Source organism: Colossoma macropomum, unplaced genomic scaffold, assembly GCF_904425465.1.
Source record: "Colossoma macropomum unplaced genomic scaffold, Colossoma_macropomum, whole genome shotgun sequence".
In the NCBI taxonomy this organism is placed as follows: Eukaryota; Metazoa; Chordata; class Actinopteri; order Characiformes; family Serrasalmidae; genus Colossoma; species Colossoma macropomum.
This window is the reverse complement of record NW_023494804.1, coordinates 35530996-35547836: the sequence shown is the minus strand read 5'-3', so window position 1 is coordinate 35547836 and position 16841 is coordinate 35530996. Positions and strand designations below refer to the sequence as shown.

At 40.0% G+C, this 16841-nt stretch overlaps 1 protein-coding gene across 2 annotated transcripts in view; it reads right to left on the bottom strand.

Annotated features, from left to right (window-relative positions):
• pknox2 (pbx/knotted 1 homeobox 2) overlaps nucleotides 1–16841 on the bottom strand; it is a 130179-nt gene that overhangs the window by 102764 nt on the left and 10574 nt on the right. For both annotated transcript variants that reach the window (XM_036595477.1, XM_036595478.1), the window contains exon 2: nucleotides 5282–5362. The gene's annotated coding sequence lies outside the window, so the exon portion shown is untranslated. The remainder of the gene's footprint in view (nucleotides 1–5281; nucleotides 5363–16841) is intronic.

Below are 16841 nucleotides of genomic sequence, written 5' to 3'. Positions count from 1 at the left end.
TATCACATACAGTAAGAAACCACATAAGAAAGTCTGTTTGAGCTGACTAGATAACTCAAAGTGGTTTGGGGCAGATGTGTGACTTAGACATGCTTTTTTCATAATGCTAATCAGTTCTAAGCCAGTAAGCTTCCATTGCTTTGTAGGTACTTTAGCCTCACTGCTACACTGCAGAACTAAAGGAGCAGACTTTAGACACCAAACACTTCTTGGCTGATTGACTACAATGCATTGCAGGAAAAAAATGCTTTTCCATTAAGACTGCTGGTTCATAAGAATATAGAGAGTCAACTCAGAGTACATTAGTGTCAAATGCAAACTGGTAAACTCACAAAACTCTGCAAGAGAAGCTTCATGAATGCAGAGATTTGAATAGTGGGTCCAGGGTGGTATTTGGAGTGTTGGTGTGCAGTCTAATGGTGCCAGATGCCAGGGCATCTCTGCGGACCCCCTCAGCCCTCCCGGTACGGGGCAACAGGTGGCAGAAACCTGATCAGAGGGGGCAGAATCAGAGGGCACCTTTCACAAGAGACTGGGCATAATGCCCAACAGTCCACCACAAGGCAAGCACACTGCCAGGCTGTGTGTATGTGTGTGTGCAGTATGAGTATGAGTGAGTTTGTGTGTGCTGGGGAGTAGGATTAGTGGGGGGCATGCGTGTGTGTGTGTGTGTGTGTGTGTGTGTGTGTGTGTGTGTGAGAGAGAGAGAGAGAGAGAGAGAGAGAGAGAGAGAGAGAGAGAGAGAGAGAGAAAGAAAAAGAGAAAGCAAAGCGCCTTGGCACCAGTCATCCTTAGTCCAAACGGGAAACATAAGGTTGGAGTCCCACAATAACAGTGTCCCGAGGGGGAATCCACAATAGCAGCCCACTGCCTGCAGTCAACAATGCTTTCAAGGCCTCTCATTGGGAGAGCTCAATGGAGCAGACCCACCCAGCGCCACTTCCCCACACACAACAAAACACAACATGCACAAACTCAGCTACACCCATACATATTCATACACCAGTGGTTGCCTTATATAAATGACAATACGGCCTCTTCACCGAGTGAGTGCAGTCTCAGCTCTCTCTGGAATAACAAAGACATTTACTAGCTGACAATTGTCCAACTTTTCCACTGTTGCAATATCTTTGAAGCATTATTTCCTAATTTTCTTTCAAGTGCATGATGCCAGGGCTCCTTTTCATGCAAAGTTAGTGCTAATCTCATTGGAAAAAGGCAAGCTAACATTAATGAAGCCTGCCACCAAAGAACACAGCCAATGCTACCTGCTACTGCTACTTTTCACAGGGACAAACAGAGTAAGTACGCAAGTAAAATCTGTACAGCACTTTAGAACCAATGTTGAGCCATATGCTAATGTCCAGGGTTTGGTCAGTCACAGAATGCATGTAACAGGATTACGTAATTGACTGTGTAAAAAAAGTAACTGTTACAGTAAAAAGACAGTAATCAGATTATGGGTACATTAACAAAATAAGGTGATTACTGGATGCATGCATGCATGCAAACATTGGCCTTTCATTGAAATTTGCCATTTTGAATGATAATATGTTACAACAGTCATGTAGACTTAAGGAGTTTTTTTTTTTTTTTCTTTGGGAAGGGGTTGGCTCTGCCAGCAGGAGAACAAGCCCCCTCACAAGTAGCAGTTCAGGAGTTCACAGTCTTGTATTTGGCCAATAGAAATTTAAGTAAATACGTTTATTGGTGGAACTAAGATCTGCAGCATTTTCCTGAGCATATCTGAATCAGGTGTTTCCTCTTATTTTACATATTGCCCGATTCTGCTTCAGCAAACTGGAATTAAGCTCTCTTATTTAAATTTTTTGCCACATACAATTCTACAGTTTGCTCACATGTTGAGGCGAGCTAACATGAACTAACAAGAATAATTTGCAACAGAGGAATAAATGTGAAAACAGTCTTGTGAGCAGTAAAGTTGGTCTCATTTTCGCATATATGATTTTGTTCTTCAATAGTTTCCGATCAATAGGTGCAAAAATGTGAAAATAGGTTATTCACCATAATTGGTAACTAAAACAATCATTTCCCATTTTTCTGTATGAATTGAAAGCCTTTTAAAACTCACAGGACAGGCTGATTTGTATGAACTGACAAAAGTGCTGACAGCTGCTCACAAAGTCTAAAGCAGGACGCACCAATATGAAGCTTTATGAACCAGAACAGACCTTTTAGCAGGCAGCAGACAAATGATGTCAGTTAGAATTTTTATAATGGCCACTATTTATAATTATTGTTGATGAGGGTTCTCAAAAGAAGACATCTACCAAATTGACCTTTTGACTTTGCCGACAGTAAAATCAGTTATATAAAAAATTAAGCTTTATAAAACAGTGCAGTTTTCTGTTTTTGCCCTGTGTAGAGTTGAAGTCATCTTGTTGAAATAATTTTTCACTTGTCTGGATTTAATGACCTAAAAAATCTAGGCAATTGTTTTTTAGAGGGAAATCCAAATTTAGTTGTTGTGCACTGTTTCTATGGAATGTGCATGAACTGAAGTGGTGTTTAATGCACCCAAAGTCCAACTTACAACCTGTCCAGCCAATGGAAAGTCACGGTGCATGCATGTATTTTTTTATTTAAAATTTGTGTATTGTATCATAATGTATTATGTCGCCAAATTAAACAAGCAATAAACCACTCAGGCCTGTGCATTACAGTGATTTTACCATGGTGAAGCTGCTTTAGTCAAACCTTATACTGGATTCTGAAATGACCAGGAGGCCAACGAAGCTGTGCTAAGCCTTTGACGTTGCTGGACAGACGGACCCTGCCATCCATCCCCTCCAACGAGTACATCTGGCCTCCAGCCATGCTTTTAACTGATCTGTCCACAGGGCTGGTTTACTGATGTTTACTTTTTCACTGTAATGTTACATGTTCCATTAAAATCCCAGCGATGAAGCAGTAGGAAAACATCTTAAATCTTAGAAGTGTGGAAAAATACTAATAACAGGGGCTTATCTGAGGGCCATGTAAGCGAACACGAGCGTATCAGGCCTCTATCTGATTGTAGCAAGAAGAATGGAAAGCGGGAAGTGTTTCTCTCACCCCACGCTTTCGCGATGAAAATGTTTATTTGTCTAAAAAGATCTACAAACAATCACTTCTCCCGACAGGAGCGAGAGATTTCCAGCCAGGGGGAGATTTAATTAGCAAAATCTCGTTAGGTTTAACAAAATTAAGCGTAAAACAATCCTCGGCAGGGCGCAGGGCTCGGGGAGACAGAGCGAGAGAGAGGGAGAGAGGGAGGGAGAGAGGAGGGAGAGACGGGGTGGCGGGCGCTGAGCGAGCGATTAGAGCCGAGAGGATATTGAGACAGTCGCTTGTCGGGCTTGCGGAGGGGGGGAAATGGCTCCCAACACCCAGCTGCTTTCACACTCAATTAAAGAGCCTTGCCTGTCTTTTACCCCCTTTAAAAAGCTGAGAGTTAACCTTGCTTCGTTCTGCCGTCGCTGCACACTCGCACACTCTCACACCCCCAGCCTTGCCCTCTCTCACTCATCCACGGCGCAGGCAATTGCATCCCGAGCCGCCGAACCATTAAAAGGCACCAAATTGTGTTTTTGAACGAATTTGCATTCTATAAGGACGCGACCAAAAAAAGAGCTATTAAAGTGAGGAAATAAACGCTTAAGCAACGCAGCTGGAGTGATTGGAAAAGAACAGCAAGTGCTCCACCTGAAATTTGCCGTTCATCTATCAAGGCCCAATTGCTACTAAACCAGCAAGGAAGAGCTTGAGAGAGATACTGTAATGGAAGGATTGCCACTTCCAGCTACGTTTCATATCTCTGCACGGAGGCCACAAAAGTCATCCAACTCACTCACAATGCCGTCAACACGTCTGAAGTGAATACGGTGGCAAGTCAGGCACCGTGAAATTCTTTGTACAAAATAAATAACCAACTGATTTTTTTTTTTTTGGAAGGGGGGGCTTTGTCACTCACCATGTACTGACTGTATATAATCAGTTTTCTTTGCTTAGCACTTCAAAACAATCAAAAGCTCTTATAGCCTTTAAATGCTTTATGGCCTTAAAACAACATGTCACAAAACAGATCAAATAAAGTTATTTCACCAAACATTCAGTTGTTTCCATATACTAATGGTTAAAAACAGGTATTGGATTTTGACTTAACAAAGAGGAAAGAAGATACTTTTTGTGTTTGTGTCAATAGTTTAGGCTAATCCTATTAATAATTAGGAATGTGTATCAGTCTCAGCAGAGGAGTGCTTAAAAACTGATCTGCATTGAGCAGATGTTTAGATTAGACCCACATTTCCAACCGATATTTGATGACATATTTCTTATGCTCTGGAAGAGCAGGACATGTAGGCGACGCTGGCCTACTGTGCTAAAATGTTTGCATTTTATTCATTTTACCTCATTTATAACCCTGTAGAAATAAATGATACATTCTCTGCAATGCTGTTCTGGCTAAAGCTAGTCCCAGTTTCTACATTCTATATATGTTTATGCATTGGCATTGGTATCATACCTGGCATATGGACATGAAAAACATACCACAATTGCCATATCAGTGTATCCCTGGTAAAAATTAAATGAAAATAGGCAGCCAACAATTAGCATATCATGCTAATTGCTAGCTGCTAGCTTCTATGTATTCATAGCCAAATTAGTCTGGTAAAGCTATTCTGATAACCGAGACCAGGGAAAGCTCATAAGAGGCTAATCAGACGACCTCAAAGATGTAGAGGTTCTAATAGATTGAGCAGATAGGAACAGTGCAAAAGTTGGGCACCCCTGGTCAAATTACATGTTTTGATAATTTACTATGTGAAAATGAGTTTACATCATCTGCAGAGAACACACTTCTACACATTTGTAATGCACAGCTGCTGTTTATTTGCTGAATTTAATGTAGAGGGAGAAAAAAACAGACAAACAAACAAAAAGAAACAAACTGTAGCCTGTGCAAAAGTTATGGCACATTTTATATTGTATGTTTTATTGTTTTCCAATTTGTTAAACTCAGCAAATACATAGAAATTATGCACTACGATTTGCAGGAAAGTGCCATATTTAAGTGCATTCCCTGTAGAGGATGTGTTTCACTTATTTCAACAAAACATGTAATTTTATGTACAAACACATAACTTTTCTATATGATAATGTAACAGACAGCACGTCCATTAAGAGCTTTAAACAGTCAAAACATGATTCTACAACGAAGCTGTAGTTACATGAGACCAGGATAATTAAATAGGAGAAAAAAAATCACTGCAAAACTTACAGATATTTTGTCCTCAGCATTAGAGCATTTAAATGTTCCAGTCAGCTCCACCCGATACACTGTGGTCCTCTTTCTGATAGTCTGCAACACAACAAGACAATGCAGCAGTTAAATAAACTGGACAAGTGTATTAGATGAGTTGGACAATGGTATTAACCCCTCAAAGGAAAGATTCAGTCAATAACACTATCTTTGCTGCTAGTGAATGAATGTGAAAAGTCACTGATCATCATTATTCACATCACATCTGGCTTACTACTATTCATTGTTAGCAACTTTAGCTTTCAACTATTTCTTTAAATTCTGTTAGCTACATAACTTACATATTAGTCTGACTGTAGTTCAGTCAGTTGAGTAATTCATAGGGACTGAATAATAACTCTTAACTAAATAATAGGCCTAGGAGTCAAGGAGTCCCATAGTCATCAACATGATCTTGATCTTGTGCACAACTGGTTTAGTTACTGTACTGGTAGGTTTGTTGTGTTGGATAATGTCATTAATAATGTGAAAGTGCTGTGATGTTACTGGATACTAAGCCTTAAGACTAATAACAGAATAATAAGCCTAAAGTTTAATCTATACTGATTATCAGATAAACATTTTAACTATTTTAAATGGTGCTGAATGATCCAGGTTGGGACAACGGGTGGGACACTCCATTTACGCTCTGTGATTACCCATTGGCTACTGACTTGCCAGAAAAATAAAGGAATAGAGTGTGTGTGTGAGGTCTGTGTGCAAGGCCTCAATGGGAGCTGTGTATGTGAGGCAAAAGGGGAACACAGAGATGGGCTGAGAAAGGCGGAATGCCGATTATAACGGCCCACCCCGCCCCCATCCCCCTCTTTGGGTCAGTGACGCTGGGAGGTTCATGGAGAACCTTCCTCGGGTTTCTTCCAAACTACAAAGAAAACATTTTAGCACCGGCTAATCCCTCCTGCAGCCTCCTTAAGCTACAGAGCCCCCAGACCCCACTGGCCGACCACCCCCCCGGCCCACCTCCCATTTTCCCCCGAGAAATCGTCCGGCTTCCTGTTGACGTCAATATGAATTAAAGCTTAGAGCGCGCAGCGGCTCCCCCCGGGGGCCGGAGGGCTAATCGCGCTGTTCCTCGCTAACCTCAGAGGAAGCATTAGCATTCCTGCCGCAGCACACTACCACATCTGCCCACACAGCCAGCCAGAGTCCAGCCGGGCCCCTGCGCAAACACGCAGGCCCTTTATACACACACAAGAGGGAACCCACACCTTCAAACACACATACATGCATGCATGAATTAGGAGGGGAGGTTTACCAGTACAAAGAGAACACTACTATAATCCAGGACATTGTGGATTTGATCATTATATCTTCAGCTAAAAGTGGAAACATTAGCGTTTTTTACCTTCTGAAAGTGTTGCTGGGTGGTATTAATACGTTTCTATATCACAATATTTTCCAAGTATCTCACAGTCTCAGATAGTATTCAGGCTTTTATTAATAAAGTTAGCAAACCCTTTGTGTACTGTTGATTCTTGGTAAAGATTCTTGGTAATTCTTGGTAAAATTTTACTAACCAGACACAGCTTGCTTCGAGACTGCACTAAACAGTACCTTATGCAGTATTATAAATGTTAGCCACACTGAAACTGATTGTGAGGAAAGAAACAGTTTATTTATTTATTTATTTATTTATTTAAAGAGTTAAAGTTTTTGTTATGTATCAATACCACTAAAACTAAAAAAACAACAAACTTGGCTAAAACTAATATCATTATACCATTATATACTGTGCGAAAGTCAGAGACCACCCTTCATTTACTTAATTTCCAGTCAAAATGGCCATCAAGCACAACTTATTCATTTTTCAGCAACAGAAAGTCTCAGCAATTAAATATAATATTACAGTTTTCATTGTTTAATGTGTCCACGCTTTACCCTTATTACAGCTTCCATTCTTTTTGAGAGAGTTGTTTTTAGTTTTCATGGAAATTTAGGGCTATTCTTCCACACATCCAAAGTTCCGAAGTTGGTTGCATTTTCTGCTTCACAATCCAAGTAATCCCAAACACATTCAGTGATGTTGAGGTCTGGACTCTGGGGTGGACGGTACATTGTTCAAATTTTCTCCTTTTTTTTCTCAGTAAGAGCTCCTTGACAGCTTCACATCTTATCAGACTCATAGTGCTGAGTTGTCTTCTCACAGTGGAAGGATGGACAGAAACACCTGTGGATTTTTCAGATCTGAAGTAAGAGTGGAGCTTGATTTTCTCCTCTCACTCAAAGATAAAACCTTTAAGTACTCTTTATCTGATGGGGTCAGTTTTGGTGGTCTACCAGTATCTTGCACGGTCCTTACTAGTTTCCTTATGAAAGTGGATCATACCATGACTGACCCCAGCTTTGTAAGCTGGGATACGCAAAAGAAAGAGCTTTGTTGTACTGCAAAGTGTATAAGTATAATGACAATAAAGGGACTTAATGGCCATTTTGACTGGAAATTAAATAAATTAAGGTTGGTCTGTGAATTTTGCTCAGTACTGTAGATGATCAGCACTGCCTGAAAACCATAAAGCTAAGAAGCAAATAAAGTACGACAGTTATCATTAGCACTATAAAAGAATTAAACGTTTTTTGTTGTTTCTCCACATTTGGTTTTATGAAGTTTATTTATACATTGACTTCGAAGAGCTGGCTATTTATTTGTTTATTTACCATGAAATCATACCATTATTGCCCAAACCATAATATGAATTTCAGTTCACCCACTCTTAGCACACACTGCATACCATGCAGGATGGTCTCCTGGTGCCCCCTATACTCACACAAACACAGCAGAGGTGTGTTTAACTTTCTACCCCTCATTGAAAAGCCACACTGGGAGGTTTCGGGAACCCCTCCAACATGCACCACCACCAGTACCAGCACACATTTATGCAATACACTGAGAAAAAGCAGATTAGTGAGTTACCCCCTCCTGTCATTCAAATATACAGAGCAAGCAGAGTTATGTGGTACCCTGTTCCCCTAAAACACAAGGAGCTCCACAGTTTTCAAGCTCACAATCCTGGTCTCACTCTGTCTCTGTCCAGTTCTCTCCTCTTCCTGGAATTCTCCTCAATTTGCACTGAAGCTCAGGGGCACACAAAGTCTTTGCTATTTGCCAGAAATTCAGAAATTCTTCATTAAGTCGATCAGTAGGAGGACATCCATTTGCATTTCCCCTCCGCACTTGCCTCTGCTCAGTCCATTTTCAGAGGAACACACACTCGAAAAATTAACCAAGAGAGTCGATTCAGTTACAAACTGAAAATATATTCATATTAGTTGCACCTGAGTTGTTCATGCTATCCATGTTGCCAAGTCAGACAAACTTTGTCAAACGCTGACAAAATCCAAATCTACCTAATGACACATTACAACTCACTTTTTGGCAAAATGGCTAAATTTACAGTGAGTTATATTAGATTTGAAATGACATTTATTTTATATGCATGTGAAAGATGACACTGTTAGTACAAACTGCATGTCGTGTGTTGTTGTGTGATCAAGCCAATGTTAGCATGGTGGCAGATTTGATTAACTACAACAGATTACAGAAACCACAACTGTGCTATGACTAAAAACTCTTTTACATTAGACTGAATGGGATTTTACCAGCATTCTGTAAAGCTTGCCCAACCTCACAACAGTTGCTATGAAAGAATGCAATTGTGGGTGGGGTACAGACAGGTCAATTGTATTTTATATTGAGGTAACAAATAGGGAGGCCACTGAAAACTGAAAGAGCCAAAAGAGAAGAAAGGTTTAAAACTACGTGTTAAAATCTAAGACTTTACAAATAGTTGTAACAGTAATGATAATGATACAGGGAATAAGAACGAAATTTGTTCCCTTCACTTTCCTGTGTCGGTCAGCACAGATGCATTCAAACAGTTTAAGCAGCAGCAAATAAACAAAGAAAATGTCAGCTGTGTGAAACTGTCACTTTTACACAAGGTTTTGTAATCACTGTTCACAGCAGGTATCAAGAGGTGGAACTTCCCCACTATAAGTGTGATACCATTTGAAAACACAACATCCTGCTTGACATGCAAAATATATAAAAATTACAGAAGTAGAGAAGAAAAAAAGTCCTTGCTAGCATGCTAATGCCATCAGTTTTTTTTTTTTTCAAATGAAGAAAAAGCTCACAAACAACAGTGCAAAATCTAACCAAAAAATTATGGAATGTATTGCCTTGGATGACCAGCTGTTCTCTGTTGTCCAGGATGTTGGATTTTGTGGCACATACTGTAATAATTTTATCCTGATTTTATTTATTGTCTGTTTTTGTTTCAGATTATGGTTTCAGTTTTCAGGCCAGAGAGTTCTGAATTTCGTTTCTGAGTTCACCCAAGAATGTTCATTTCATGGTAGCACTAGTAAAGCTGTAAAGGCTGACGTCATTTGGCTTGTTCTATTTGATTAAGTGGAAGTACATGGAATAATTAAACAACTTTTTTTGAGCACACAATTTGTAAAGATTCTCTCTGATAAGTCACACAATTTTCAGAATATACATGATAACTAGTTTTGAGCAAAAAGTTGAGGAATAACATTTGTCCTGGTGTACAAAGCAGAACTGTAGAACTATGACTCAGTTTTCCAACCACATCTATCTCTTTGCCTCACATCACGGTCGTTACACACTGCTTGAGCTACCAAATCCACAAATCTCAGCTTCGGCCATACCAAGGCACGAACTGGCGGACACAGTCACTGCCCACAATGTCTTGCCAACAATAGCCCTCCAGCTGTTCAAAGGCTGTGATAACAACAGCTGTTGCCAGGGTTTTGAGCTTCCTGTTACCATGACAACAGCAAAAAAAAAACATTCCTAATGCGCATAATCTCTCTTCTAATAAAATCAGTTTACATTGAAATAGTATAATCACAAATGTATGATAGTCACCTTGCTGTTCGCTTTGGAAGACTGGGATGCTCACTTTATTTTTATTGACTGTGCACAAACTTTCACTGGAAACTCAATAAAGTGGCTAAAAACATTTTACTGAAATAATCTCACACTAACATTAACGTCATGCATAGGTTAAAGATCTCTTGCTAACACTAGAGAGCTATGTGAGGAGGGAGAGGTAAAATGACCATTTTAAAAGACTTTTAAAAGACTAGTGCAGCACCATCTGCCTATCAATTATATTAGTAATCCAGTAATTTATCATTAGCCTTATTTTGATCATTAATTGAGTAATCAGAATTTTAAGAAAGTGCTAACAATGAAAACTGGCTTAGCGGAACAATAAATTGTACGGCCTTTTGAAGATTACAAACCACTTTACAAACACTCACAAATAACCAAGAAGCCTTTATAAAGACTTAAAGAAAATGTCTTTAAAAAAAGGCTGCGTGGAAGAAAATGCATATAAATTGGTGTGTCCACCAATCTCCATTTTATGTTGTAGAAGAGTTTCAAACATACATTATCATGACACAAATTGCCAAGAATACATTGTTAATTTATCAAATAAGTAAATTTTTATCAAGGATAATTTTAACCAAGGTACTGAGTTCACTTAAGTAATCCAGACAGTACTAATCACCTGTAGAGGCTGCCTAATGCTAGAATTGTTCAAGTCTCAAACAATAAGCAAGATAATTTGGTAGGATCAACGGAGACTATCAATCGCTCTTATAAAGACACCAAAGCAAAGGCTTAATTGTATTCTAGTGGTGAGAATGACTAACACAGCCACCATCTTTAAGGCGAGCAACCTCTGCGGATATTAAGCAAGGCACAGTTTGTCCAGTTTAAGGGAAGGATGGCAAAATTCCTGGGAATTAGGGAGGGATTTGGAGCACAATAGCAGGTATTCCCACTAGTGTAACTGGACCCTAGTTGGCGTCATGAAGGGTTTAAACTTCACATTAAACCAGGCAGCAGCTGACACATGCAGCTGCGCTAGACACAACACGGGGCAAATGAACCAAAACACACTCACTCTCACACACATACACTCTCACACAGGGTGTGCCTGTCACGTTAGCAGCAAACGGTGCATATATAATTTTCATGTGTTCTATCCACCAATAAAGCATGGTGTTATTCTATTAAACTGCTTAAACCTTGGGAAGATTTGCTCTCCTCTAGCCTAGAAAACTCTGGAAATCCAAACAGGAAAAGTACTTTGCCGCTAAAAATATCTCGCAGCAAAGTGATGAGTCAGGTGGAACTGAGCTCTTGTCTGAAACAAATCCTTTTATATCTCTTAAATAGCGCACTACTTCACCGTGTAATTTTTATTTCCCCTAGACTTTTGGAAGACCATTCACAGGGAAAAAAAGATAAAGTGGTCATGTTTTTCTCCTACATCTGAACATGTGGAAGGACATCTCTCTGTATCTTAGGCAAAACTATTTCCACATCATTGTCATTAGCATGATAACACCACCATCATTATCATGACCAGAATTCCATTATTGTCTTTAGACACTCCAGCCCTTGTTTACTAGCTTCAGTGTGCACACAAGTCTTTTAGGACGTTACAGATAGGAGATGGAGCTGCTGTAGGTTTTCTTTGTGCCCAGCCTGCTGAGACTGAAGCCGGATGCCATGAAGACCATCTCTCTTGTGTCTAATCCCCAGCACACAGCTCATATGCTCTTTCACTTCTCTGGGCCAGTGGAGCGTCCTGGCACTCATCCAGGCCCAGTCTCGCGTCTCCCCAAGCCCAGACGGCCTCCGAGGCCTGCTGCTCTCCAGCTTCCTGTCCTGGGACTGCAGGAATGAGAGCTGTCACCAGGGAGTGAGCCATGGAGCTTTCATCAGGCTTTTCTCGGCTCCAGCGGCATGTCTGACACACATCTACACTCTGGGATGCACCGATCTTACTCTTTCTGATTCTGATATCTGAACTCTGAGAATCAGCTTTTACTGAGTACCGATCCAATACCAGTGCTCTGTTAATGCACTCACGTATTGTAGCAGCAAAGTACCTAAACATAAATATAAATGCATATACAGCAGAGGCTAATGTACTGTAGCGGAGACAGTAGCAGCAAAATGCTTTTTGGGATTATGCACATTTTTAAATTATATTCTTTTACAGTTTTAGAATGAGCATCACCAAGAAACTGCATTGAATGTGGATTGGTCACTTCTGACTATTCTTCTTAACCTATATGTGTTTATAAGTTTTATTAGGTTTGTAAAAAAAATATGGGTAGCTCCTCTTCCAGTAGTACAATATTTATAGTATTCAAGGGGCATTCCTGGGTAAAACTAGCATTTATTATGTGTAATGTTATTTAAAATTCTGTAATGCAGCACTGTACCCTTCAGCCTCAACGGTTTGACAGAAATTCTGATTTTGTATCCATTTTGTGTTTTTGTCCAATGTTCTCTCGCTACCAATACCCAGCATGCATTCCGTAAATATGCCATACAACCCCCCACCCACACCCTGCCCCCCAGCAGTGATAAAGTAATGCACTGATGGCTACAAAATACAGAAAGATATTCAATTTCATAGAAGTAATGTTTTTTTTGTTTTTTTTTTAATCTGGCTTCCTTCTGCTTTAATCAACTAGTGAGAAAAAAAACAGAAAAAACATTTTAAACCGTCTGTCCTCAAGTATCAACCACAAAGCGGCTCCTATCTTCAAAATATATCATTATATAGCGTTTTCCTAATCTTTAAACTGGAAAATCGCACTTTCAGGACTATTGTTGCACCACAGTAAGACACAAATAAGCATGTTTAGAAATTTAGCAATTAGCTACTGATAATTATATCAGCCAGTAAAGCACTTTTTAAGTAAAACTACTGGAGTAAACAATAAAAATCTAAAATTTAAACCACATAATTAACTGCCTTCTTTCTTACCACCAAGCTATTTGTTTGGTCATTTATTTGGACTGTGTGTGAAAGTACCCATAATGCTCTGCTATCACACATCATTCCCTGTGTCCACCTATAGAAGAGCATGGCATGAACTGAAGAGGGCAGACTTAAGAGGACAGTGAGGAATTCCCCTGCAGTGTCTCAATTCATGATGACCTTTCACCCTGTTTTTCCCAGCCTCGTTTCAGAGCAGGAAGTTAAAGGTTAACCCTTTCCCTGCCACCCAGGCCAGCTGTGGTTTTGGCTGCGGGAGCGAGGCATCTTCAGCTAAAGACTGAAAGCCGAGAGGCGAGGTGTGATCGACTGGATTGAATGTCCATGACTGTTTATAAATACCACCGGAGTGTGGAGCCAGCACCATTTCAGCAAGGCCTCCTCACCACACCACACTGCCCCTGACTAAGGTTAACCGAAAGTAGAGTTTGAAATATTTGTCCGAACGCGACGGGACCCGACTGCTCGTGGATTTGGAGATAATTTTCCAAATATGAGCCAGCGTTGAGTCAGGTTCCAATTTCCCACAGGACTCACAGCCAACCTCCCTTTTTGACAGATTTTATGTGCATTTTCCTGTGATTTACATTGTCTCCTTATTCTTCCTCCCTTCTTTCAGTAGCTTACAATGTTTTTAAGTCCTGCATGCTGGGATGACTCATGTTGACAGAATTTAGCACTTAGAGGAACATTTAGAGGTCTACCTGGGCAAGCACACCAATAAGAGTCTATGGGAAAGACCCCTAAATTGTAAGTCACTGCGGATAAGAGCATCTACTAAATGCATAAATAAATACAAATGCATATTTCTATATTTCTAATAATATTATTTTTACTTTATTATTATGGAATCTATTGCCCACAATTACTATCATTACATGCTGACAAATCCAACGCTGAAGGTTTTTTTATATGCCACTTTGGATGATGATGGACCAGTTTGGGTCAGCTTTGCACTGAGCCTGATTAAACCTTTGACCAAAAGGCCTGGTTCCACACTAACAAATCACTAATAACTTCCTATAAGTTTATTCTTAAATTTGTTCTTGAGAATGGTCCTCAGTATAAGTGTCGTGACGTGTTCTTAAACCACAGTACTGTTCACATTTTTGTGCTCTTGAGTGTGTGTAGATTCTGTTCTTACCTAAGAACATTTACGAATGTCAGAATCTTAGTGAAAACTGCATTAGCGGGTTTTTAAAGAAGAAATTTCTTTATAAGAACGGTTGGTGAATGAAGCCCAATGTCCTTAAAAAGGCTAATAAAATAAATAACATAACATTGGTCCAAATAATCATGGCTGGATACAACTTCTCATGTTGATTACTGTAACTTCCTCTTCAGTGGCCTCCCTGGAAAGTCTATACAAAAGCGACAGTATATTCAGAACTCTGCACCTAGAGTTCTTACCCATACTAGGCGTTCAGCTCACATCACCACCGCTCTCTCTCAGCTACACTGGCTACCGGTCCTGTCCCGTATAAAGTTAAAAATTTTACTTCTCACTTTCAAAGCCCTGCATGACCTTGCTCCCCTCTACTGCAGAAGACTTCTGAAGTCTTACACTCCCTCTTGCTCTCTCAGGTCTTCTTATTGTAACTTATTTGCTGTCCCATGCACCAGACTTTGGGCGGTAGGTCCTTCAGTGCCATGGCCCCCAAACTCTGGAACTCTCTTCCTCAGTCTCTCTGTGACTGCTCTTCTTTCTCTACTTAAAATCTGATTAAAAGACTCTTTTTCTTTTTCATGAGCATTTCCCTTCATCTTTTACTGCTTAGTCTAAGCTTCCTTTTTTATGTAGTATGTTAAAGACCACGTTCAGAGTTTGCATTACACCTTCCTCTAATTATCTTTTATCTGACTTTTTCTTGTGTGTGTGTTACATCCATGTTTTCCATGTTGTGCCCAGGGTCTTTTCTTGCTATAAGTGGTACAAGCAGTTGTTTAGAGTCTTCTAAGCCATCAGTCGGCCCCGGGTATGTACTTTTTAAAATTTATTCAATATTCTTTGTAGAAAACCAGAGTCCAGAGATGTTCTTGGTTTTTTCTTTATGGAAATTAATTAGGTAGTAATTCTCAATCTATTATTGCACACAAAAGAGTATGACTCCCTCCCTTCCCTCCCCAGAAAGATATTGTTTCAGGCCCTCAAATGTTCAGAAACCTCCCTGGTTGTACCCATTTAGCTGCATGAATGATGCTTGTGAACAATGCATTCATTAAAATACAGCAATGCTTAAATTTAGACAGAAACTTCCTACATGGTTTAAAGTTTTATTTGCAGAAATATTAATCTCATATATTTTTCTATAATTCACTTGTAGAAAAACAAACAAACAAGTAGATGAATAAGCAAGGACACCAAGTGCCACTGATGCAAAGCACCAGCATGTAAGACCCTAAAAGTACACACATCTTGCATGTCCACTATGCTCATTAGACTCAGAAACTTCAGCTAACACAAAGCTGTTTTCACTAATTACTAGAGTGCCAGTAGCACCCCCTTGTGTACAATCTTGCTAAACGTGAGTAAATGACTGAGTGAGTGAGTATGTGAGTTACAAGCCAAGTTCATTAGGTGCTTCTCATCTAAAAAGAAAGAAATGCAATTAGTCGACTTTAGTCTTCAAGAGCATTATGGCTGACTCATTGACTCAGATCACCACACATAACGAGAATCAAAAGGCGGGTGTAGGCCATCTCCAGTGGCACCAACACCTTCTAACCATTAACCCTCCCTTCTTTTCCAACTGCACTGAAACAATTTGACCCAGGCCAACCACGAGGCCTCGCTGGCTCAGCTCAAGCTCGCTGGCCGGCAAAGCAGACCCTCACTCTCTTCTCTCACTGTCCCCATGTCATCCTAGCCAGGCTGTGGCAGAGGGCCACATCCACATTTACCCGAGCTCTGGGCCTGCAGCTGTTTATTTTTCACTTTTAGCCTGGAGCTGTCATCAGAGCTTTCTGAAGGGCAGCGTTATAAAGTTATACTCAAGAGCACAGGAATGCTTTCCAGGCTGCCATGGGCTTTGAATGCCTGGTGGTCAGTTGATTCTCACTTTCAACCATGCCAAGAACGCTCTATTTCTCACTGCTGATCCACCATTAATAAACGCATAGATTTCAAAACTATCGATTGTTAATGCTCATGAAAGCCTGAGAACTACTTTCTTAAAAATAAAGGTGACAAAGTGGGTTCTTTGGAGCGAACTCACAGAAGAACCACTTTTCATTCCTTAAAGAACTTACCAATGGACGGTTCTATAAAGCAGCAGTTCTCAAATCAGTCCTCAGAACCTCCCAGATGGTCCACATATTTGCTTCATCTCTATGTGTTGCATGTTTGGTTGGAGCAAAAATGTGGACCATCTGGGGGTCCCTGAGGACCAGCTTGAGAACAGCTTTAAAGAACTATTTTTGTAAATGAGATGTATGAAGAGTGTTTTTAAACTTTAAAGAACGACCACAACATTTAAAGCAACTAAATCACTTAAATATTTTTATCCAGAACCATACATCAAACTAACCATTTGGAATTTTTTTTAAGCATTCTTGACAAAAAAGGTACCACAAAGGGTTCTTTGAGTGATGCCATAGCAGAACCACTTTTGGGTCCCTTAAGAGCGATGACTGAAATAGAAATTTGTGAAGTTTTTGCTAATCCAAGAACCATTCAGTAT